The 27281-nt window shown below is 34.2% G+C and overlaps 1 pseudogene across 1 annotated transcript in view; it reads left to right on the forward strand.

Moving 5' to 3' along the window:
- Window positions 1-376: 376 nt before the first annotated feature.
- LOC143256984 (arfGAP with SH3 domain, ANK repeat and PH domain-containing protein-like) overlaps window positions 377-27281 on the forward strand; it is a 107762-nt pseudogene continuing 80857 nt past the window's right edge. The window contains exons 1-4 of the transcript XR_013031652.1: window positions 377-715; window positions 3699-3771; window positions 11980-12066; window positions 13000-13061. The product of XR_013031652.1 is annotated as an arfGAP with SH3 domain, ANK repeat and PH domain-containing protein-like (transcript). The remainder of the gene's footprint in view (window positions 716-3698; window positions 3772-11979; window positions 12067-12999; window positions 13062-27281) is intronic.

A 27281-nucleotide genomic window follows, 5' to 3' on the forward strand; every position in this document is an offset into this window, starting at 1 on the left:
TTTGAATTATAAAATGATTCACTAACTTTGATATGTTAAAAAATATATGCATTAATAATGAAAAACGAAAAAACCAAACATACTGTAAGTTGTAGTGAAAATAAGGATATTAAACAATGATTCTTTATTTCTTTCTTCAGTTTACAGTAGATCCTGGTTTTCTTCATCATACTCATAGTATGATATTGTTATAATGTATGGCTGTTAATAAATTCGAATGGCCATTTTATTCATTCTACTTAATAATTACGGTTTTAAAGCTCCTACGTAATTTTTAATTACATCGGAGGCTTTTACTAAGTTTTCAAAAAAATTAAATAGGGTCATTTTAAGTTTTTCTTTGATTCACCTCTGCATAAAGGTGTGTCAGTCGTACGAGGTGTAAGCTACTTTAAGAGTTTAGTACTTAGGATATTTGTAACTTGTCTGGTTATGGACATTTCTAATTCTACAGCAAATAGTAATAGCACTCATTCGTAATAGTAGGCATATATTCGTATTTGTCATTGGTATACACTAATATTTTAATTTGTAAATTATTTAATTTTTTTTTACTGCTAAAACAAAGGTTAAAGGAAGAAAAATGCTCGGGGGCTTAATAATGAACGTTGGAGAGTTTATTTCCGACGTTCAGGAAGATCGTAATTCACCAACAACTTCAAGCTTTGTAATAAAGATGTCGAAATATCGCCAAGCTGCTGGAGCAATAGAAGAGGTGAGCATGCACTTTGTCGTGTTTTACTTTTAATAAAAGTTTTATTAAATAAAATTGTGAATATTATTATATTGTGTGTATGTGTATAATATAACTTATAGCTTATTAGTAAAGTATGAGCAGCAAGGTTTCTGAATGTTATTATAATTTATTGTTATATATAATGCTGATTTTTTGCAAAATATTTTCTATGTATGAACTGTCTTTCTGAGTGGGTTTATCAACATAGTGTTTTAAGACTGATAAGTTGTTTGAACTGATGCATTGAGGATATAAACGTTTAAAATATATTGTGTGTGGAAGAAATATTGACATTGGGAAGAGATGCAAGGATTTGAGTGTGATGATTAATAAAAATTAAAAGCTTTGGGAAAGTTAAGTATTGTGGTAAAAAGATCAAGTAGTGTCCCAGTGCTTTTTTAAAAATTAATTCATGGCTCTTCAGCTTTAACTTGAAGCAAGCACAGTCTGGTGACAAGAATGGTTACCTCATGATTTTAGGGTTGTTTAGTTCAGTTCCCATTGCCACCAAATGTGGCAGTATATTTGTATTTTTGATTCTGATTTATGGCAGAGTTACTAAAGATATCTACTGTATTCTATAACTATTATGAACTGCTGACTAGAGGTAAGGCATTTGGTCAGTTGCATCCACCAGTATTTCGTAGACTATTATTTGTCAACAAAAAAGAGTAACTGTATAATTATATTGACTCAGTATTAGTAGCTTTGACATAAGTCAAGCAAACTTGCTAATAATTTGACAACTAGTTCTTTTGTTTGTTGGACTGCAAAGGACCATATGTACACAACTTGTGATTGTAAGGTTATGGCATAGTGGTCATTGATTACATATTCAGTCACTGATGCTTTTTATTTATTTTAACCTCAGAATAGTATAGTTTTAAATTGTTATATTGCTTTTATTTTGCATGCTACAAATTTAATTAGTGTTATCTAAGGTAAAACTGATAAAGAAACAAAACACTGGTTGTTGAATAACCTGCTCATTTAATTGTGTTTGTAAAAAAAAAAAAGGACTGAGAAGTCTAATAGTACGTAAAACCTTGAAGTTAAATTATTGATACAAATAGGATTCTTGTCTAACTGCAATCAACTTGTGTAAGACTTATGAAAGTAATCAACTAATTAAAGTTAGTATTTACAGTTATTACTGCTTCAGTTATTCAAATTATCCAAGTATCATGAGAATAATTAAAAGTTGAATGTAATTGCTTAATGAGTCCAGTTGTTAAACAGTTATCAAATTCCACTAATGCTGGCCCTCGTTATTGTTGATAGTAGCTTGTTCCATAAGTTGGCCATCCTCTTAAAAAATAAAAGTATTTTAATTGGAGTCTAGTCTGTTTTCCAAATCTTAAAATTGTTTTCTCATTATCTTTTGTGTTATCTTTTGATTGTAGCATAAACTTTATGATAAAGAAGTTGGAGGCCTTTATTTTATTCATTCCTTGTACAAACGTGTAAACCTCTGTAAGAATACTAAGAGAAAATAAGTTGAAATGTATCCCTATAAGATAAAACCCTTCAATCTTGAAATCATCCTACTATCTTTCTTCTGAACCCAAACTAATAGTTTAATATCAACTTGAATATCAGGAATCCCAAACTGTACACAGTATTCAAGTGAGGCTTAACTAGTGGTTTATGAGTATAGAGAGAGAGATTTTTTTTTTTTAAATCAGTGAGCACTGCTTTGATAGCTTCAGTGACTTATCCATTAATAACATAACATTTGAAGGACAAGGTCCCCAGTAGCCAGTGTAATTTATTGCTATTTTTTTTCTAAAGGCATCCACTGGTGAGCAGTTCCCATTTATAATAAACTTACAATACAAAAGATGATGACCAAAATGCATTACTTCACACTTACTGTTATTGAGCTTTACTCATTATGCTCTGTCGACGTCATTAATGTAAATTACAAAAAACAAAAGTCCCAATTTTACATTCTTCTGTCCAACTATCTTATATTGCAATTAGCTAGCCCTTCTCTTATCCGTAACTGATGACTTTTTATTAGCTAATTATAGTCTTTTTATATGACATGTTATCAAGAGTCTTCTGATATTCATAATTTATTAAACATGTTTCTTTTTGTCTGTTTAGAATTTGGTCTGTGGTCTGAACATGAAAATTTACAAGGAATATTGTCTTTTTCAATAAACTTGATAAATTTAGCAAGAAAATCTTGAGTATCAAGTACTTGTTTTGCTTTTTAAGAAATGTTCTTAACTTTAATGAAAAAAGTTTCTGAATGTTAGCCTTTCAACTGTTGTGGGCACAAATAACAGTTGAAGGACAAGAATGGACTGTTTGATTATGGTTACCCCATTTTATTTATCAAACATTCATTTCTTATATCAAGCCTTGATTTTCTAAGTGCTCATCAGGTCCTTTCATGAACTATTTCAATCTTGTTGCATCTATCATTTCTGAAGGCATCCTATTTGAAGTTTCATACTTAACACCTGGTTCCAGAATAAATGTGAAAAGTAATAGCATTAAGTTAATTGGTACTTACATATAGAGACTAGAAAAAATTGTAGAATTGTCTATAGTGTGAAGGTATTGTTAGGATAAACGTTATTGCCAATAGTTTGTTGTTATATAAAATATGAACGCAGAACTTGGATAACTTTTTTTTACGTGCTTAGTGTATTATTTATATGAGATAGATATATAGAAGCTAGATATTTAATTACCTATCATTTTAAAAAACTCACTTATTATTAAACAACTTATTGTACACAATTCTAAAAATGACTGTTCCCAGTCTCAGAAATACAATAACATACCAAATAAGTTATTGTAAAGGATAAAAGAAATATCCTGATGTAACTGAAAACAGCTTCATGCACTCAAATAAGGTTATTACAGTAAAAGCTAAGGCTTAAATGTCTCATTATCTAGATCTTGTAGAATTAAGGAATCATTTTTTTATAACTACAAATTCTTGCAGACCTTAGATTTCGACAGAGATGGATTGGGAAAAATGAAAAAAGCTGTTAAGGCTGTGTGCAACAGTGGAAATGGTAAGTTTAGGCACATAAATTTGTATAAGATAATTTGTTTTTCCTTTTTTGGTGAAATTACATAACCTTTATTTTTTACTATCACTTGGAAGAGAGAGAATACTGTTTATGATTCCAGTTGGGATTCAAGACCAATAGAGCAGTAGAAAAGTTAATAATGTAGGTTGTAGCTGTAATCTTTTGAAACTTAATTCTGAGTTGTGTTGAATGATAAAATAATATTTGCATATTGGTAATTCTATCTTTCATAATGCTCATTTTGTTGTTATTCTAATTATATCTCTTCACTGTGTGTACATTTGTAGTGTGATAGTCAGTAAGATCTTAATATGACCCTTGAATCTAAGAAGATTATAAACAAGACTTGCTTTGACTTAAGAAATAGTGATAATACCATTATAAGTGCCAGAAGTATAAAAAATAAGCCTCACTGTTCATAGTACAAATTTTATTGTTTAAATGAAATGTTGTGTGTTGTTGGATTACTCTATATTTTGATTGAGACAAGACTGCTTTACATCTGCTTGATGTTTAACTTATGCTAGGAAACAATGCAGAAATTTATTGTTAGTTCCACGTAATAATACATTATTTAACCTTTTTGCTACAGGCTTGGTATAACATACATGAGTTCATCTACACATTTGTACACTAAGTATTTGCACTATAACTTTTGATACAGCATGTTTATCTTCACAATGAAAATTGTCTGTTTTGTTACTAGTCTGAGTGCAAATTGATTTTATTTTATGGTTAAGAAAACTATTCTCTGTCCAAAAAATGTCAGTTATTATTTGCATAAGCTCTAAAATCTTCTGAATACATTTCAAATATTTGTTTTCAGTAAGACTATAACTATGTGGGGTTTGTCACTTAACCAACCTTGTGACCATCATAAACAAATTAGGAAATAAATACAACTTATGCTTTTTTATTGCTAGAATGATTACATTTTATAACATGAAAATATGAATGTTTAGTCTAAGTAGCATGAATGTCACAACATTATATATATATATTTACTGCATTGACATGGTGTATGTGCACTTGTGTCACATATCCAGTAATATAAAATGACCTTCAGTCTTCCCTGTCTTGGCTGTGTTTTGGTGGACTAGTATTTTGTAATATACAATGACATTTCAATTATTATACATTATATATACTTATATAAATTATTAGTATTTAGAAACAAATTATTAAACTTATGTCTCTTAAAATATAGAACAATAAATTAAGAAGTAAACAATTATCTCCTCTCTCTGTGACCTTTAAACATGGTTTGTGCTGAACGTAGGTTGCTAAGCCTTTTAAAATTTCAGGATATCAAACAATTTTTCTAGGCTTTATATATATATACACACACAGTTTAAGAACTAAAAAATTATAAATAACTACACTGCTACCATAGAATAGTACCATAATTTATTAAACTTAATAACAAAGATTTATTAGATTTAAAAAAACTATGAAATTTTGAGGATAGTTGACACACAACCTACCTCCTTGAAAACTTGGATTGAAAAAACATGGTAGGCTTTTCACAGATTACAATGGCTGAGAAAACCACTTTGGAAACATTCTGAGCTGTTGATTGGTTATTCACATTGTATACTGTTGTAAGAGTAATCAAAGGACTGTTTCACAAAATGGAAAGAGTTGAATGGGACTACCATATTTGATTCAGTACATAAGTCATATCTCAGCAAAATAAAAAGATATGAGGTTCTAATTTTGTATTCTCACTTGTTAATATTAGTAATTTACATTCCTAGTGATTACACTGAGGATGTCTCTTTATTATTTCTGCCCTTATTGCCACACAATTTTATGTGGATGAAGAATATTCCGACTTAGAAGTGATGTCTCCCATGTGGGTGTTGCCTTCTTGTCTTTTCACTCACCCTTTGGTGTTCCTTTGGGATCTTTTTAAATGGGGATTATCTTTTCACAAGACTCTCCAGCAACGCTATAGGATTCTAGCTATTTGTGATAAAAGGTACGATAGTGTATTGGAAGTTGATGTTTTCTTATAGTGAAAACATATTTTTGATAAATACTTATCACTCTCATATTTTCCACCCAACCTTTCCACTTCTGATGTAGGTGTTGTATGTGCTGGTCAATTTCAAAGTGATTATAGGCTACATGGAAGTGAAGAGTTGTGTTGTACTTTCATTGATGGAAGTTTGCTGCATAATTATTTGCATGGTAACGTGCACATCTCATGTGAATGTAGGTGGGAGTATCAAGGCTAGTGGCAAGTAAACATTTAGGCATACAGAAGGCAGCATAAGTTGATAAAAGCAATTTGTGAGAGGAGGTATGTATCTGTTAGAAAGACATTTTCAGTGTAAGGAAATATTAACTTCTGGTATTTTTGTATTCTAAATACTGTGGTAAAGTATCATGTCCAGTACTTGTTTAGTTGAGATACTATTTAGTAAAGCATCATTTCCAGTATTAAGTTTCTAATTCATATAAAAATATAGAGCTTGTAAATTTTACATCACTGGTGTCTAATTTAAACCATTATGGTATTTAGCATACTAAGTGACACACAAAAATAATGTTTGTGTTTTTTAATACTTGTTTTTAAATAATGAAATTGAATAATATATGATATTAAAATTTGAATTAAATATACAGTTTGATAATAAACTTATTGGCATAAATTCACAAAATAGTAGTTTAGTAAAATTTTGAATACAATTCAAGTGCACTGACATGACTTTTGACCAGTGACCCACTAATTCCACTTTTGGTTCTTATTTTAATTGCCAAAGAGGTGCCTGTTCCCATTTTCTTTGTAGTTGAATACATTATTTGGCTGCACACTGTAGATATTTCTCCTAGCATGTGATGTTCCATGTATTTTCAATCATATGGTGGGCTGTCTTTCTTAACATTCACCCCACAGAGCTGTCCTTTGGCTCTTGGGTTCTACAGTGACTTTACAATAAGTGGGGTACTCTTTATATAGGCACTTATAACTCTTCTCTCAACTCCAAGTTTTCTCTATTTTTTCTTTTTTGTTTGTGGTTCCTCGTTTATGCCTATCCCTCTTATCTGGTTCCTTTCCAGGATGGTGTCTCATCCATGCTTATCATTGTTACACTGCCTGTACAGTCTCCTTTCATAGCTTCCAATCCCATCTTTCATTACCTGGAATCCTTTCTACTTCTACCTCTACAGACTGGGTTTATCAGTGAATGAGACTGACACATCTCTCCCAATCTTCTTTTTCCTGCAGTTTATTCATGGTATTGTTGCATCTGATGTGGCACCTTACCTTTTCTATGACATCTCACTTCCATTGTTCCTTTGAGGAAATTCTTCAGTTAGGCATTTTTACCTTCCACTATTTCATCAGGTAGCTGTTTCTTTCTTATCAGAGTACCACTTTCTGCCTGTTGCTATCCTTTAGATATCTATTTGACTATCACATGATGGGTTATTGTTCTTTATACATTACTTTTCCTTACAGTGGCCTATCTTCTGTATGTATAGGATCCCACTAACTGGTAAGCATTGCCTGTCCAGCTATGCTACTTATCTATACATTCCAAGAAATCCACAATGTATTGTCAGCCATAAGTCATACTGGGGTATATTATCTGTTGCTGTGTGCTTTAGTCACTTCACTTCTATATGATAAGTCCTAGAAAGTTGATGTTTTGCTCTCTTGTGTCAGATCATACTGTGCACTGTGGTTACTTTGAATATTTTCTGATGATATGCATTACAGCATCTGTGGAGTCCTGTCCCAAGGATGGTGATGTATGGGTTGCACACAGCTACTCCTGATGCTCTATTTTAATGGGGTTGGGCCCAAGAGGATGATGTTTTGAAGAGTATCTTGATTAAGATTGTAGGGAACATCTTACTAAAGTTGTCTCTGGGTGGAAGCTAATCTTACCAGCTTCAATTTATATTCATGATCAATAATGCACACTATCAGTGTGGGGTTTACTGTAAGATTGCTAGTAGGTGTTCCCCACAATATTTTTCTCCATCCACAGGTTTGTTACAGATAATACTAATCTATGGACTTTCCTGAGTAAAGCAGAAAAGGATTTCTGCCCACTCTTCTTATTCATTAAGTTGAATAAACAAGGGGCAGTTTGCTTTTCAAAAGATTGTTTTCATGGTCATTCATTGCACTCTCTTTGGTGTTGCTGTTCATTTGTACCCTCCACTGCATTTCTTCCTCTAAATTCTTCTTGTGGCATCCTAGCCACTTTCTGATTCCTAGCTGCTGGGATGGTGGACCAGGGAGTCAATCCCCTGAATGTGATCATTTTCATTCAGTAGAGAGAAGGAAGGTGGTATTCTGTCAGTGTAGATAACATATATCTTTTACTCATGTGCTCCAACTCTGTGAAGTGGGTCGTGGAAGATATTTTACATATATCACAATAGTACATTCAGCAAATTCGAGTAGATCTTTCATGTTGCAGCTCATCCCCATCCAATCTGTACTCCTTGTTCTTCCATCAACTGGATGTCAGGGGTCTATGTTAAGAGTTGGGTTGTGTGTTCCCCCACATGGATTTAAAACTGAACCTATGAATGTCATGTTTTAACACATCTTGTAATTGGGATATCTCATCCTATCCCCATTCAGATGTTGGTTTCTGGGAGTTGAGTTTTGTATTTATAGCTGAACCAATCAATATTAGGTACTCACATGTGTTGAGTGTTGGCATCAAGATCGTTCACTTTTTCACTTGGTATCCCTCATTCAACCCCCACATCAGTGTCAGTTTCCAGTGGTTGAACTTGGATTAAAGCCAGACCAATCAACACAAGTCATTCCATGTGTTCAGTATTCAGGGTGTCCCTACTTTCATACTTGATTTATTTCTGGTGCACTCTGTTGTTGTGCTCCTTGATATCTTTATGCTGGGAATGGTACTGTGTTTGGGGTTGTTCTGGTATGTTTGAATTGAGATGTATATACATGTGCATTTCATTCTGTAACATGTATCCTGTTCACCAGTTCTGGTAATAATTCTCCTTCCAGTTGGCTGAACTTGAAGAGAAGATCGTAAGATAATATTTTTCTACCTACACTTGGATGTCATTTCTTAGTGGTTGAATTTTGGATTGAAGCTGACTTACAGATGGTATGATCCTTATCCTACCCCTGCTTAGATGTTGGTTCATGGAGGCAGAGATTTGGATGCAGTTGACTTGTCATGTATGGTCTGTCATCCCTTATCTACTCTACACTTTTGAGCATGTTCCATACTACCCACATTCTGTTCATCAATAAGATTGAAATTATAATATATTGTGGCTAGGATCATTATGCATCCATTTTCTTTCCAACTGAGATGTGCTCCTCACAATTTTCCATCTAAATCTGTCACACCTTTTCCAGGTCTGGGCAAATAGTATATTTGGTATAGAAATAGTGCAGTCTTTCATGTATTATCTTCTTCTTAGAAGATTTCCTCATGGGAAATGTCCTTTAAATGTTTTCATAGTATGCTTCTGTTTTTGCCCTTGCACTGGTTCCTCCACCTATTTAATATAGTGTTCTAGCTATGTATGCGAGTGTAAGTAAGGTACCTAGTTAGAAGTTATAATTTTATGTTGAAAATGTATTTCTGACAAATATCTGCTTTTTCTCCCTCTTTCCACCCTTTTTTCTAACTGTCTTAGTCTTCTGTGTAAATTTAAAGTGATAGTTAGAAAGAAGAGCACAGAGGGAGTCACAAGTCACATTTGTGTGAGGCACGTGTATTGATCAAGATTTGTTGCATGATAATTTATATTTGAATCAGTTAAATAATGTGAGCTGAGAGGGTATGTGGGAATAAAAGGTTTGTGGCATGCAAAAGACATTTTTACAAATCAATGGCAGTACCGAAAGTGAATATCTGTGTATGTGAATGGAAATAAATACCTGTTAGTAATTGTTTTATCCTGGACATAATGTGGTAAAGCATCATTTCTGGTTTTTCTTTCACCTCAGACACTACATTGTAAAATATTTGCAGTATCTATTTATCCCAGGTACCAAATGATAAAGCAGCTTTAAAAATATTTGTTTATATTAGGCACTAACTAGTAGAGCATCATGTCTAGTGTGTGATTGTTCCAGAGAGCATGTGATAAAGTATCATCTGTAGTAATAATTTGTCCTAGATACAACTGGTAAAGCAGCATTTCCAGTATTTACTTATTCCAGACAGTATGTGGTAAAGCAGCATTTCCAATGTTTGCTTATTCCAGACAGTATGTGGTAAAGCAGTATTTTCAATATTTGCTTATTCCAGACAGTATGTGCTAAAACAACATTTCTAGTGTTTGCTTATTTTAGACAGAACGTGGTAAAGCAGCATTTCTAGTGTTTGCTTATTCCAGACTGTATGTGGTAAAGCAGTGTTTCTGGTATTTGCGTATCCCAGTTACTATTTACTAAATTATCATTTTCTGCATTTGTTTTTCCCAGACTCCATCTCTTCAAGCATCATTTCTGCTTACTTATCCCAAGCACTGTGTGCTAAAGCATTATTTGCAGTGTTTGTTTATCTCAGACACTAACTCATAAAGTATGATTTCCACTATTTATTTATCTGAGACACTATCTGGTAAAGCATGGTGTCTAATGTTTGTTTATCCCATCTCAGACACTAACTGTTACTGCATCATTTCTAGTAATTGTTTATCTTATATATCATGTAGTAAAGTGTCATCTCTAGTATTCAAATTTGCCTCTATTTCTTTCAACATTTATGTTTAGATTTAGATATAAGATACAGATACTGCTAAGAAAGTTAAACTTTATTATTATATTTTATTAAAATATTTTTTTTATTTTGAAACATTAAAATTGCCTAAAATATTTTGTGTGATGATGTACTTTTATATAATGTGTAAATTAACTCTTAAAATCAACACTAAACACTTATGTTTTATTTTTCTCTTCGAGAACCAAACATTGAACATTAAAATCAAAGTTGACAAAGATTATCTAGCAGGTTCACAGTCATGTTTTTTATAACCATATGTTATCTGATACATTAATTCTACTGTTATTGCCTGTAAATAACATGACTGGTTGAACATGTAAGAGATATGTCATTATTTAACCCTCTCATGAGGATTAGGTCATAGTGTGTATATGACAGCTTTTTTAGAATTAAATTTAATTAAATGTTTTTATTATCAGTATATATGAATAAACTTAGGATCAAAACATAGTTATTAAATCAAATTTGAATATAATTTAAGTTTTAAATTCTGTAGGTCTTGTATAGTCATAGTGCTTTTATTTTTACTTATCCAGACCCCCCCCCCCACACACACACACAGTGTTTCTGAAAAAAGCCAAATTACAAAAATATGCTATGGCAATGTTTATTTGACATTCATATTGCTTTATTTGTTTAAATAGTTACTAGTTTAGGTTGTAACTGGACTGCAGTAGACACCAGCTGTACTGATGTCAAAAGTTTCATATACAAATCAGATAAAAACACTGACATCTGATATTTTTTTATGATACTATATGGTAGTATGGGACATTTGGCTTTTTCTTTGTCAGTTTCTAAAACAAATGGAGGAGGTTTGGATCTATCCACATCTGACTACTTGTACAACATTGAATAAGAAATATTTTTGGCATTTTTGAGTCCTTTGTAACTCACTATACAGTAATCTGAATTCATCAAGTGTGTGAATAATATTATGGCATTGTAGCTAATTCATTGTTGTAGAGCAGACCAACTGTTTCATAATTTTATCATAAATTCTTTTCCTCAAGTGTAAACTTAAAATAGAATCTGTGGTGTAAAGGCCTTATGTATAATTTGATTCTCTACATTCTCTGCTGTTGCTGCCACTTTCCCTGATGAGCCTTGAGTAGTTTAAAGCTTAAAATCAGAATTTACATATATAAACAGATGATTAGCATCATAAGCCACATATTTCTTTTGCTGCATTTGATGTCATAAAATGTAGAAATAAATAACTTTATAAAACCAACTAGTTGTTTTTCTTTAATTTAACTTTACAGCTTCTCCAGAAGCATTCCACTAAAATATAAACTGTAATTGACAATACAAAGCTAAGGTCCTTTGTTTATAGTATTAAAATGTCTTGCATACGTTAATATGCACTACAGAAATAACATATTTCTATATGTAGTGTGTAAGTATTGCATTTTCTCCAATTGATTTGTTGTTGTTTTTGTAGCTTTTTTAGATGATCAAGTTTCTCTTTCTAAAGCATTAGACAGGCTGGGAAGCAGTGCTATGACAAAAGATAATGAACCACAGATAGGTAAGTTTTTAAATTAGCTAAAGAGGTAAAGCAAAATGCATGGTATTGTGTGTATGAGGAGTATGTCATTTAGTAAGTTTATAGCAGTGATAAAATGTGTGTAAACAAGTGCACAAATATTTTCTTTGGTTAAATCATTTACCTGTTTGTTGTATTATCAGAAAAGTATTAATGTTTATAAGCTATTGTACATATCAACAGATGCTAGGAAGTGTATGCAATGTTGAATTATATTTTAATACAAACATTTCATACATAGAATTTCATTTTTCATGAGAAATATAAAATAGTGTACTTAAGTATATGAGATGTTTTGTATTTTTTTTCCTTGGAATGTTACAATTGAAGAAAAGGAAAATTTTGAAACTCAAATTCTTAATCTGTCACCATAGTTAGTACAGTAAAGCTAGTCTTCCATTTGGTAAAGACTACAAATGCTCTAAACTTCCGAGGCAAGATTTTGATTTTTTTAACTGTTCATAAAGCATTTAAATTTATGAAACTAAAACTATGAGAGTGGTTTTGTTGAAAGCTGGATTTAGTAACATGCTTAATTGTGTGAAATTGGTAATCATGAACAACTGTCTAATTGTGAGAAAACAGTTTTACCTTTGGAGATTTGTCAAGTGTCTTGCCACAGTTTGTCTTCTGATTTTAGAGGGATTATTATTAGGAGTAACTTAATGTAACAAAATGGATGTCAATAATGTAATTTTAGTAATAAGTGAATATCAAAGTGTTAACATTTAGCAAGTATTTATAACATTTAACAGTTTGTACTCAAGAACAAAGGCAGATTATTTATGGCATTGTTACTTATATTACAAATTTTTTGCAGTTAACTTGTATATTTATTAAATGGAAACACATTAGTAAAAAATTATGCATGTTTCTATTATGTTTGTAGTTCAATTGTTTTTACTTTTTCTCTAGGTGGGGCATTTATAAAGTTTTCAGTTCTAACTAAAGAACTTTCACAATTGATGAAGACTCAGGTATGTGATAATTTTACATAGGTTAAAACTAATGAAGTTTCTTACAATAGTGCATGTTATGTCAGAATATTGTTATAGGTTTTGTTAATTTTAATTGTGCAGTTAAATTTCAAATGAACCTGTACTGATGGATTAATTTATTTGGAGAGTAAGCTAAAACATCTGCTTTCTTGTTAATAGTAGGACAGATTATATAAACAGCCTACTAATAGTTAAAAATGTCTTTTCAATCAGAGCCGAGCTACCTACCTTCAGTGAAATTCAAAATAACATGGTAATGAAATGAGTATAGGTAATTTGATGTATCTTCCAGTATATGATACCTTACTCCCTATCATGTACTAGCTTTTCTCAGTCTTGTGCTGTCCTCTCTATGTGCAATATTTTGTTCACCACTAGCTTTGAGGCTCCTATGTAAACTTGCATTTTTGATAGAGTACATTATCTATTCTTGTGTAGATAGGTATTCTTGTTCAGAGCTGCCTGTCATCTGAATTTTTTTTTTTGCATGCCACAAGCCTTAAACTGCCACCTACATTATGATCAATGTGGTTTGTTTCACATGTAAATCATGTGACAACCTTTTACCAATTGGAATGGAATTTATCCTGAGGTGTGTGACTCCATTATTTAATCAAATGAAGATGTTTTTCAGTTGTGCCATTTTTACTTGTTCATTTTATATATTTATATCTTATGAAATAGTGATTTACTTGATTTATTCATTTACTACAGTTTTCTGTTGTGATTTGCTGCAATAACTAACCTTTGTTTACTGAATTTTGTCTTCTCATTTTGAAATGAAAGATGAATTCCAGAGTTTCTGTTTTACAACTTGTGACAGTTTTACCGCTGCTTCAAGTGCAGTTACACAGACTTCAGTGTGGGGGTCTTGACTGAGGATTTTTCAGCTATCATTCTTTGAGAGATTGATTGTCATGTGAGTTGTCCTTCTTCTCCCAAAACTGAATTTACTCCTGCATCATTGGAACCTGTTCATGGTAAAGAGGAAATTGACAACTCTTTCTCTCCTCATATCTGCACTATGCTTTTCCATGCATCTCCTGGATAATCCACTAGGCTTAACTACCCATTTGGCTGTGCTTTCTCAGATTTGTTCTATTTTCTCATTTTGATCAGTTTTATATGATATTGTCCCTTCCTTGTTACATGACACCTATCTTTAATGTAACTTTATTTTCCTTCCTTTCCCTGACATCAGGATTCATGCTGAGCATTTCATTTGTCTGTTGAGTACTGGTGTGAGCATGTCTTGTCATCAATGGACTTATGATCATTGTGCTTTGGCTTATCTGCAAGCTGATCTGTCAACCTTTTGCTAACTTTGTTGGAGTCACTTTTGTCATTGTGGAGGGGGGGATGTTCTGAAAATTCTTTCCATTTCTTTCATACTTAGTTGTTTTGCTTTTGTGTTACACTTACAGCTCTTATACATATACCTGCATCAATCCCCTGAGGGGTTTTTGGGGATACTCCCCCTTTTTTTTTTCTTACCTCCACAATGAATACTTGTCCTACTCATTCTTATCCTTTTACATACACTTTTATTGATGTTGGAATCTTATTGGGATAATTTTTTTTTTTTTAAAGGTTCATCTACTTTCCACTTTGTGATAGACAGATGGCACCTTTTTTCCATCAGTTTGTTTTTGGTGATTTTTTCCTGAATCTTTAGAATTACATTTGGAATTTGTGAAAACTTCTTTTGATCCTTGATCTCTTGACATCTTCCTTGGTTTTTTTTTGTTCTGCCACCTCTTCTCTTTTGCCAATTCTTTCCAGTTGGAGTTAAAAATTTCTCTGTGTTTCTTGACATTGGGTTCATTTTTCACATCAGTTCTAATAAATCTGAGGTAAAACAGATCCTGTTTAATATAGACTCATGCTGACTGTTGTTCCCCTGTGGTGGGTATTCAATATTTATTCTAGGGTATTCCAAGTTTTCTCAGAAGGTCTTTTCATCTGTTTTCTTTCCCCCCACCACAGCTATTTTTTGTACCAATTTTCTTCTCATTAACTTGAGATTCTGCTCTTAGTCTGCATCTATTTGTGGCTGTGCAGACAATTTGATCACAGAGTTCTGTTGAGTCTATCAGCCAGTGTTCTTTAGAATTTTACTCCATGCTTATAGTTGTCTCCAAAACCAGTCAGGGGACTTGCATCCAATGTTCCTTTTTTTCCTGTCCCTCATCCATTTTCTGGATCTTCTCTAATTGACCATGGATTCCTTTATCACAATCCAGGATTGTGATGACCATGGTAGATATCAAGAATCTTATTTTCCACATTCCTATTTCTCATCAGTTCAGATGCTGTCTTTGGTTTGTCCACTTAAAGGTTGTGTATAAATTTCACTCTTAGCCTTTCAAGCTTGATTCAGGTTGGTATGTATCTTATCAGATGATGAAGGCTTTTTCCTGACTTATGCTTACTTGAGGTTTGCATTTACCACCATTACATGGTTGATTGTCTCCTCTTAGCACATTCTGAAGCCTTTTCAACTCACTCATCTGCTTCTGATAGATGCAGCTCATGATGGTTGGATTTTCAACACTCACCTCATTCAGGCCCAACCTTCTCCATCTCCATTTGATGGAGCTTTCAGTTCTTTGTGCACAAGAACTAATGAGGTTTATCCCACAAAGTGATCTTTTGATCCTCAGGTTTTTAGGTGGCTATGCAGTCAGTGGAGTACTCTTCTCTGGATGCTTTTTGTGATTTCGCACCTTTATTCTTATTCTCGTTTGGATAGGATTCTATGTCCAGTATGTGCTCCTCATTGTTACATAGCTTGCATTGCCTCCTTTAGTGTTTTCTGTTCCTACTTTTTCTTTCCCTGGCACCATTCATCTGTATATATCCTTTCTCCTTCTACTCTCCATAGTTGGGTTTGTCAACTGATTTGATTCTTTCTGAATTCTGTTCCAGATGTCACATCATATCTAGCACTTTATTTTTTCTTGGTGTCTAACCTCAGTGATCCTTTTGAGGAAATTCTTCAGTCAGGCATATGAACTATTCTTCATAAGTTCATCTCCTAACATCTTCATCATGTAGCTGTTTGTTCCTCCTTGTGGTACTACCTTCAGCTTATTGCCATCCTTCAAACTTTGGTTTTGTTGTGTTTGAGAAAGCTGTCTTTTCTATCTCTATATTTTTCCAGTTACATGTCCCAATTAGGATTAGAATCCTGTTCAGTGGCTAGTGTTGCCTTTCTAGGTATGCTTCCTATCTCTCCAGTCTGCATTGTATGGCCAAGATGTATAACCGTGATGAGGTGTTCCACAGGATTGCTAGAAGGTTTAACTTGAGATATATTTACTTCATAAGTACTGATGTTTTGTACTGTGCTAACCCCTAGGCTTATATGGGTGAAGCAGAAGGGAATAACTGCCCATTCCCATTGCACCTTTGACTGAATATATCAGTGGTGGTCTTTTTCTTTTCAAAGAAGGGTTTTTTTGTTGTCACCTGTTGTACTGTCTCTGGTGTTGGAGTTTCTATGGACTCTCCACCACATTTTGTCCTCTTGTTCTTCTTGTAAAATATAGTAAAGCCACTGGGGTTGCGGACCATGGAAGAGCCCTAAATGTGATAGCTTCCATTCAGTTAAGAGTAAGGCCTCTGTTGGTGTGGATGGTGTTTGATACTCCAATCATGCAGATCACTTATATGCAGTGGGTCTTAAAGGTTGATGTTGTGCCCAGCTTTTGTGCAGTTCTGTTTGGAAGATGTAGTTGCCTATATTTTCTAGAAGCAATACACTTTGTTGTAGTGATACACAGAGGGTGGTATTTCACAACAATTTATATGTGGTTTTATTAAGGGTATAATATTGTGCATATCTACAAATAAATGTGTTTCACCTCCAGATGGTGAGTTTCAGAGATTGCTGTTGTGCCCAGCTTCTCTGCAGTTCTGTTCTGAGGGTGAAACTACTTATATTTTATAGATGTGATCCACTTCCATATGGTGGGACTTGAGTTTGTGATTGAGCTCCATCCTTTGTGGTTTCCTATTTGGAGAATGATGTTGCTTTGAAGTAGATCCATCACAGTGCAGTTCACTGTTTTGATTGGGACCCTTCATTTAACCAGCACCTTGATGTCAGTTCCCAGTGAGTAGTTTTGGGTTCAGGCTGGACCAATCAAAGCAAATCCTCCATGTGTGGTTGTGTGCCTCTTCCTCATTCAATTTGCTTCATCATCTCCACCTGCGTGTTGTTGGTTCTGGAAGTTGATATTTTCCCTACCTTTCTGTGTGGTTCTATTTGGGGATTACACCCTTGTGCAAATTAATTGAAACAAGATGGAAAATTATGATTTTTTTCAATTTTTTGCATTTTATTTCTAAGAATCCAAAAATTACTCACAAATTAATACATGATATGACTGCCTTTATTTTTCAGAAGATCATTAATCCACTTTGGCATCGAGTCCACAAGTTGATTGCAATCTTTACTAATTTTTGGATCGCGGTACCACATCTCAATTAGCTTATATTTTGTAGTATAGTCTTTTCCCCGAAGTCTTTCTTTACAAATTGCTCAAAGATTTTCAATAGGATTTAAGTCCAGAGAGTTTCCAGGCCAGTCCAGCACCTTTATTTGCATTGCAGTTATAAAATTCTTCACAAGTTTTGATGTGTGGCATGGAGCCAGATCTTGCTGAAAAATGCCAGATCCATCTGGAAATCTTTTTCAATTCTGGAACGACTTTTCTCTGCAAATCTTCAATGTACTGTGGTCCTCGCATCATACTTTCTACGATATGTAAGCCTCTGACGCCATAGTAGCTGAAAAAGCCTTAAAACATCATCTTCAAGGGATGTCTTACGAACTGATTGATGTGAGATTCTTGAAGTTTCTCACCTGGAGATCTGCGAACATGCAGACTTCTTTGACCCTGCATGAAGAAATGAGTCTCGTCACTGAATAACACCTTCCTCCATTGTTCTTGCATCCAGTTCTTGTATTTCAGACCCCATTGATACCGTTTTTTCTTTATTGAATTGGTAAGAAGTTGTTTTTTGGCTGGTTTCCTTGCCCTTCTAACGCAATTCCGAATGACGTAATATTCCTCAAAATTTCTTTATGTATCCCAAAAATAGATCGACCATACTGCAAAACACAACTAATGACGCCATGAAAAAATGACTATTAAAGGACATCAGCGAGCCTACACTGGCCGCCATGCTGAAAATATTGTAAAATGACCATTTGTTTCAACTAATTTGTACAAGGGTGTATGTTATATTATTTTAGAGATGATATAATTCTGTGATGTGGGACCTTGGAGGGTGGCACTGCATTTTTGGCTTCTGTGCAGTGATATCTGGAGGATGATATTTTTTGGGATGAAGGCTCTTCTTTTTGTGCTCCACCTCACTGCTGTTTTGCTTACGTTGAAGTGTAGATGGTGTGGACCCTCCTATCATAAACCAGAGGTTCTTTTCCTGACACTGCTTGGTTTTGGGTTGGAGGGGACTGGTCACACATGGTCTATTTTTCTCTAACCACTGTACATCTTGGAGCACATCCATTTTAGCTTTTCCCTCATTTCTGCCTGTAGATGATTCTTCTAGTTTTTTTGGTTTTTTTTCCCCATAAGATTGAAATTCTGATATACTGTGGTTTGGATTTCAATCCACCTGATTTTCTCTCCCTTTTTGATAGTGATCCTCCTAATGTGTGTCCTTGCATGCAACATGTTTTTCTGCAATGGGTGAAAAGTTACCTGGTACAAAATTGTTGTTGTCTCTCATGTGTATTCCTCCCCCAATGGGGATCACATTTCAGGGTGTTTTGGGGACAGTTTCAAAGGATAATTTTTTCTATCTCTATGCCTGTTTAATGTGAGACTGTAGCTATCATTGTGAGAAAAGGTGATGTATTGTATCAGAAGCTGTTACTTTCCTATACTGAAAATATATTTCCAATAAATACTTACGTCCATTCATACTTCTGTTACTGGAAGATAGTTGCATGATTAACTGATATGTAGCAAGTTGCAGTTAAACTATATTGAATATAGGGTATATGGGATTTTAAGGCTTTTTGACATGAGAAAACATTTTTGTGTATAGAAGGCAGCACTGCATAAGAATAGCTATCCATGTGAGAGAGGTACATGTTGAAAATATATTTTCAGTATAGGAAAATATCTTCTTGGTATTACTGTGCTGTAACATGCAAATGAGCATATGACTACCCTTCACCAGTCGTCACTTCTCGAGTGTTTTATGTTTTTAATGATTTTTTTCTTCTTTGGAAACTTTACATATGTATATAGGTATTTTTTGTAGTGGAAGTATCTACAAGGACATTACCTGTTGTGAAAGTATTTATTGTTGGATTTTTGTTAACTAACATTTTCTTCACCTTCATGATTTGAGGCCTTTTATTTCCAAATTATTACTTCATAAGTATCTGCATCTTCCATTTTGTCTAGTGTAAGACAATAAGAAATCACACTAATTTAGAACCTATTTTGGCATTGTGTTTGTCTATTGGGAGAAGTGATGGCTTTGGTGTGGCAGATGGTAGAACTTTTCATGCAGTGTGGGCTTTCTTTTGTATGTGACATGTATCAAGTCTTTGTTTGCCATTCATGGTGGAAGTGAATTTGCTATTTTCTTCTTACTGTGTACCTTTGCCTCATCCTATATCCACATTCATTTGAATATACTTAAGCCTTTTTCAGAATTGTAGGACTAGATTTCTCAAGTATGTTTCTTTGATTCACTTTGTAATTCCTTCTTTTGTGTTCTTTACTTCCTATCCTTTTATGCAAGTCCATATTCAATTCCTGTTACTGCTACTGTAGTGTTTGCATGTCTCATCATCCTTCCTTTGTTATCTCATATGAATAGGCATAACTTTATGCTGTATTACCTTTATTCATTTCTTAAACTCTATATGGTTTTCTTCAAACATGGGAATTAGATCACTGTCTTTTGTTTGTCTTTCTTAGACTTGAGTCTTCACATCTTTATCTTGCAGTCTCTACCCTTTTTTTGTTATTTTTCCTCCTTTAATCTTCTTTCTGTGGTAATACACCATTCCCCTGTGGGGTTTTACAGTTAGTTGTTCATTTACCTTCTTTCAATGAAGTATTTACATTCCATAGCCTTATCACATTTTTGATCTATTGCTACAGTTGAGGTGTGATGCCATTATTACTCAAATGCTTATGACTCTCTCATATGCTTTCGTTTGACTTCTTTCATCTGTTTGTGCAATTTTACTGGAGTGCTTGTTAATCTGGAATGACTTATTGGAACTACATGCCAATGTTATCATTTATCCTCACAGGTTTACTGTCTCTCCTGTGCTTCTTCTTTGCCTTTTCTATTTCCTATACTTCTTCTTTGCCTTTTCTATTTCCTATACTTCTTCTTTGCCTTTTCTATTTCCTATACTTCTTCTTTGCCTTTTCTATTTCCTATACTTCTTCTTTGCCTTTTCTATTTCCTGTACTTCTTCTTTGCCTTTTTTATTTCCTGTACTTCTTTGCCTTTTCTATTTCTTGTACTTCTGTTTCCTCTCCTCTTCCTTTCACTACTTCCCATTTTTCTGTTCCCATCTGTCCTCTACTCATAGACTTCAGTGGTATCAGTCTTGACTGTGATTGTTCTATAGTATCAGTAGAGCCTATTTAGTTTAGTTTATGGACTTTTGCCCTTCTTTTAACATGTTACCCAGAAGTGAAAATAATGATGAGAATAGAGATAAAGTAGCAGAAGCTCTCCTGGAAGTATTCTGCAGTATAGATTTTTCAGAATAATTCTTGACTGATGAAAGGACCCAGTTTACCTCAAAACTAATGCAAGAGGTATGCAGATTCATCAGCACTGGACAAATCATTTACTTCCCTTTACAACCCTACAGTTGATGGACTTTGTGAGAGAGTGTGAAAGAGTTTTCTGAACATGTGCCAGTAGAGACCACACAACTGAGACAGGTACTTGCAGGGAGTATTATTTGCTTACTGATAAGTCCTGCAAGCAAGTACAGAGTGTTCATCTTTTGAATTGCTGTACAAAAGAGCAGTACAAGGTCCAATGCACTTGCTGAATGAACTGTGGATAGAAGGACAGTTAGAAGTGAGGAACACATACCAATACATGTTAGATCTTAGAAAATAACTGAAGGAAACCTGTCAACATGCTCAAGAGAACTTGTATCTAGCTCAAGACAGTTAATTATGAAATGAAAGCCAAGGATCAATGCGTCAAGATCAGACAGAAGATCTTAATTCTGCTACCCGCATACTACTGCAATCTTCCTTGCAGTAGAAAAAAACCTTTGAAGTGTAGGAAATGGTCAACAGAATGGACCATAAAGAGAAAGTTGATAGAAGACCAAGATCTATCACACCAATCTGTTGAAGAGATACTCCAAAAGGAAAGAAGACTTGAAGAGTGCAGCTGTTGAGGCTTAGATGGACATGGCAGTTGTGGCTGTCATAGACATATAACCAGAAGATGGTGTCTTTGTTATAGAAGTTGAAGACCTACTAAACCAGAGACTGCTTGGTGGAGATGAGACAAGGATATCAATATAAGTGAAGAACAGATTGGCAAGCAGAGTAAATAAATACCTACAAGAGCTACTGTGCAATTACGCCTTCACAAAGAGACCAGGCAAGACAGACCTTGTGCAACACCATATCGAACCCATGAGCAGGGATCCAGTCAAGATGAATCTCTACCAGATGCCCTATGCAATGAGAGACCAACAAAGAACTGCAAGTGTTATGCAAATTCTAGGATTAGACTTATGCATGAAATGAGAATAGTTTTTGTGTATATTATAAATATTTATTTTGAAGAGGAGCTTATTGTTAGATATATGGGACTGTTCATTTTAAGTTTAATATCAGAGTATTACTTTACTTGTGTAGTGGAAACATTAAAATAAGTAATTTTTAGAAGCAATAATTGTGGCAAGTTTACTTACATAATTGTTTATGAATCATTTGTTGTGTAGTTCAATTGCTGTGAATTGACTTCCTGCTATTCAAACATTCTGAACTTTTCTTTTTGGTTTAAGAGAGTATCGTTACATCATAATGTCTTGTAGTTTTTAGAAAGTCCTAGGTCTCAGTCAAGCAATATATACATAGGTGACCAAGTTGGTGCAAGTGAGTAAGTTTGTGAAAGGAAAAGTGAGATGAAGTTAGTGAGAGATATAGTCATAGATCTAGACTGTGTTTATGAGTTTAACCATAAAGAATGTATAGTAGCCACTTTTAAAGTGTACTAACTGCAGACTGTATTATTATAATAACAGAGTAGAAAATAATAATTTGTCCTGTGAATTGGGTTTTAAATTGACTGAACGAGTTTGTGTGAACTTTTGATGCAAAAGAAATTAATTTAAAGCTGTGGATAAATCTGTGATGATCAATAGTGTATCAATTTTTTTTACATACATGTAACTTGTTTTGAATATATTATCTTTAAACATGGAGATTGTGTGCTGTATGTTTATTGTTGAAATTTATTGCCAATAAGTTGCAGACACATATTATCAATAATCTGGCTCATACGTATATTCAAAACATGACAGTGCTCATGCTCACAACATCCTACATCTGTATCACCAATTAATGTCTGTGATCTAAACATACCAATTATTACACTGGTTAACCAACCCCTAAGGATACAGTAATTAAGAATGTCATTGAAGCTTGAAAAATTTATTTTAAATCAAGTATTTTGTTTTATTTTAATCAATCCTTTCTACATGTTGTACTTAAATTGCAATAATGTCCTATAAAATTTAAGTTAATTTCCAGGTCAGCAAAAACAATTATTGAACAACCAGCCATTTTATTAAATAAATTAAGTAAATTTACATTTAATTATGAATGTTGTTGACAGAACAGCATCATGATCCTGTATTATTTGAACAAAGGTATTTTATCTCCAAAGATATAATTGATGTATTAAGTTTACATGTATATAGAAGTTATATTTTTTCATTAATCAGGCATTTAAACATGTAATAAGAGTTTGAATGGGAACTAACTAGTGTACTTATATAGCATTTTTTTATTTCTGTTTTTAGAAAAGTAAGATTATCGAAGTCATTATAAATTCAAATACTTAAATACATGAAGGGTTATACAGATGTGTGCTGTTGTATACTTGAGCATTATATATATAATTTATTATTTTTATTTTGCTCTATTCTTTATATGTGAGGCTTGACAACTGGATGTTAAGACTGATAGATAATGCATCTCCACCACTATATGGGTCCTATTTCTTCATTTACCTCCAAAGGCTGGGATGCACTTTATGGTTTCTGCCATAATTTATTTCAATTATTTTAGTTATAGGGTATTATATTTTCATAGTCTTTTTTTTGAGCTATAAATTTATTTAATAAATACATTTATATATTGTTTTTAAATAAGTAAACAAAAACACGACAAATCAATTGTCTGCTATTTTGAATATAGCACTTAATCTCCAAAATGCTTGTTTATTCATATAGAACTAGTTTTTTGACATATTGTCAGCTTAAGCTTCTGCTGTGTGGAGACATAACAACCTTGTATGAAATTGATAAGGCTGTAGCAATGTTATATTTCAGAGCACAAAATAAGAAAAGCCTGTTTAAGTGTATTTCATATGAAGGGAGGTTAAAAAGTAAAATGTAGGCTAGTTGCTTTACATCTTATTCTCATATTCCACATAATAGTGCAAGATGGAAAATTCCAGATTTCAAATTTAATGATTGTAAATGAAAATATGAAAGTATGTTTTGTTGTTTATTGTTGAAGATGACAAAATAGAATTGTGCAGACTTAATAAACATTATGCAAAGTGAAAATTTCTCCAAAATTAAATATCATACAGGTACAGTTAGTTGGAACATGAGAGTAGTTACAAGGACGATAGCATTGGAAGAACGTTAAACCATATAAAAATGGAGCATCGTCTTCAGTAGATACAAATGAACAGTTATGTAAATTTATGCTGGTATTGGTAGAATATTATTTCTGTAATATGATGAATGCTTGCTGTCCGATTAAAACGGCTTTATCATATCTTGAATATATTTGTGTTACTTCACTTTTTGCATATATATATGTAAAATTTGCACAATATGCAGCATTGTATATATATTTACCCAATGCTATTTGCATACTTTCTCAATGTTTTTTCCCTAAGATTTTACATAATTAATACATTAATGGATCTGTCATCTCAGTTGGAACCTTAAGTGTTGAATCTTCAATTACATGATTATTTGGACTCTCTGTCAGTGAGCAAGGGAAGTAAATAATAAATTCTTTTAATTTAGATTTATTTAGATTTTTTTGCTGGTTACATGGTTGGTCTAATTGAATAATGATATAAAATATATAGTTTCATTGAAAACAAACACTTGGAATGTACTTAGGAGGCTTTAGAGATTACACTAATGAAACGTAAGATTTGAGGATCAAAGGATAATATTTTTAATCTTAACATGAAAATCACTTTGCATACAGATTATTCAAAACAAGTACTCAATATATTAACAGACAAATGCTTTTTTAATTTTATTAAAAATACTAAAAATGTTCTTTTTTTATATGCGAAAGACTTGGAATGTTTATTGAAACTGAAAGACTACCAAGAGAGAGTATTGGGAGAGTTAAATTACCCAATTCTGTTTGTGAAATTAATTCCATTAGGGATGATGTAAATGTATTTGTTCTGCCTTACCAAACAAAGTATTGTGAAATGTTTAGTGCATTTAATTGTATTAAAAGTTTTATCTCTCTTTTACCACCCTCGGTGTGGATTTTTGTACATGGTTAGGGGACTGACCTCCCAAGGAAGGTTCTGTTCTTTGAGTTTACCTCCTCTAGGATCTAAACATTCACCCACATATTTGCCATGTGTGTCGACCCGTGAAGGGGTGGAGAGGATCCTGGTGGTTGAGGGGTACAACCCCTAACACACCATTTTGGCTTTGAATTCCTGTAGACAGACAGCTTTGGAGTGGCCTCTCTTGTGTCAGTCGGCTGGTCCATTTGGGCTAGAGTCAACCAAGTACCAGTGTTAGATGTTCTTAACACATGTTGTGGACATTGTATCTGATGCTGGTGTTTGGGTATAGTGCTCACACAACTCTGCTGTTGTTTGTGTATCCTTGTTTGGCATTTTGGTGCATCCCCTTGTAGGGCTCCAAGTTGGGTGGGGTCAGTGGGCACTGAAATTTCCCTTTCTTTATTATGGATTCTCCAAATAAAAATCTTAATAAAATAGTGAAAAACAGTCTGTAGGTAAACGACCACATCTTGAGGATTGTGAGCAGCAATCTTCACCATGTTGTATCTCATTTTCTTATATTCCATTCACTTTCAGACAAACCTTTAGGGCAGATGTCTCCCTTTTTCATTCAGAATGGACTATAGAGAATTGCTGGCTCTCCAAAGTCAGTTAAAAAGCTTCAATCTCGTGACATATTGGTGGAAACATCAACATCTCAACTTCTCTTGCATTCAAAGGCAATTGGGGATATACCTATTGAGGTTACACCTCATGCTACTTTGAATTCATCGTGAGGAGTTATTGTTGAGAGGGATTTGAAGAACATCCCAGAGTCAGAGATTCTCATTGGTTTCTCCACCCAAGGAGTTTCTGCAGTGAGGCATATCTCCACTCGCAAAGATGGAGTTACACTGCCAACAGATACCCTCGTTTTGACATTTACATCATCATGTGCACCTGCCACCATCAAGGCAGGTTATCTTAATTGCTGTGTACAGCCATACATTCCAAACTCTCTCTGATAATTCCAGTGTCAGAAGTTCGGTCACTCAAAGATGTCATGTCATGGTTCCTTGATGTGTGCTCATTGAGGTGGCAAGGACCATGATGTCTATGAGTGTGAAATGGACCTTCATTGCATCAATTTCAATGACTCTCACCCATCCTACTTTTGTTCTTGCCCTAAATAGTTCCCCTAGGTGTGGATTCCTGTACATGGTGAGGGGACCTCCCAGGCATGGTTCTGTTCTTTCTGAATATCCTCCAAACACATGGGTGGTGACCTGTGAAGGGGAGGAGATGATCCTGGTGGTTGAGGGGTCCAACCCTAATACACCACTTTGGCCTTGAATTCCTGTATACGGGCAGCCTTTGGGTGGCCTCCCTTGAGTCAATCAGCTGGTCCACTTGGGGTAGAGTCAACAAAGTACCAGTGTTGAAAGTTCTCAACGGGAGTTGTGGACATTGTGTCTGATGCTGGTGTTTGGGTATAGTGCTCACAAAACCCTGGTGTTGCTGCAGTGTCCTTGCATGACATTGTTGTGTGTCCCCTCATAGGGCTCCATGATGGGTGGGGTCAGTGGGTACTGAAATTTTCCTTTTTTCCTATGGATCCTCCTACAAAAAATTTAAATAAAATAGTGAAAAAACAGTCAATAGGTAAACGACCACATCTTGAAGACTCTGAGCAGCAATCTTCAACATCTGTAACACATGTACCTCATTTTCTTATATTATATTCTCTTTCAGAAAAACCTTTAGGGCAAATGCCCCCTTTTTATTCAGAAGGGACTAGAGGTTCTTGCTGGCTCTCCAAAGTCAGCAATGAAGCTTTGATTTGAAGACCTTGGTTGAAACATCCACATACCAACACAGTGAACTCCTCTTGAATTCAAAGGCAATTGGGGATGTACCTATTGAGGTATATCAAGGTTCATGCACCTTGAATTCATCACGAGGAGATATTGTTGTGAGGGATTTGAAGAACGTCACCAAGTCAGAGATTCTCGCTGGTCTCTCCACTCAAGGAGTCTCTGCAGTGAGGCGCATCTCCACTCGCAAAGATGGAGTTACACTGCCAACAGATACCCTCGTTTTGACATTTACATCATCATGTGCACCTGCCATCATCAAGGCAGGTTATCTCATTTGCAGGGTACTGCCATACATCTCCGATGTTTCCAATGTCAGAGGTTCAGCCACTCAAAGACATCATGTCCCTGACATGTGCTCGTTGTGGTGGCAAGGACCACAATGCCTATGAATGTGACATGGACCCGCATTGCATCAACTGCAATGGTTCTCACCCTTCCTACTTTCATTCTCGCCCAAAATGATAGAGAAAAAGGAGGTGCAGAGTTTGAAAGTGACTCATAACATTAGTTATCCTGAGGCTTGGAAATTGCTGTCCTCCACTTCATCTTG

This window comes from Tachypleus tridentatus, chromosome 7, assembly GCF_004210375.1.
Source record: "Tachypleus tridentatus isolate NWPU-2018 chromosome 7, ASM421037v1, whole genome shotgun sequence".
NCBI classification, from domain to species: domain Eukaryota; kingdom Metazoa; phylum Arthropoda; class Merostomata; order Xiphosura; family Limulidae; genus Tachypleus; species Tachypleus tridentatus.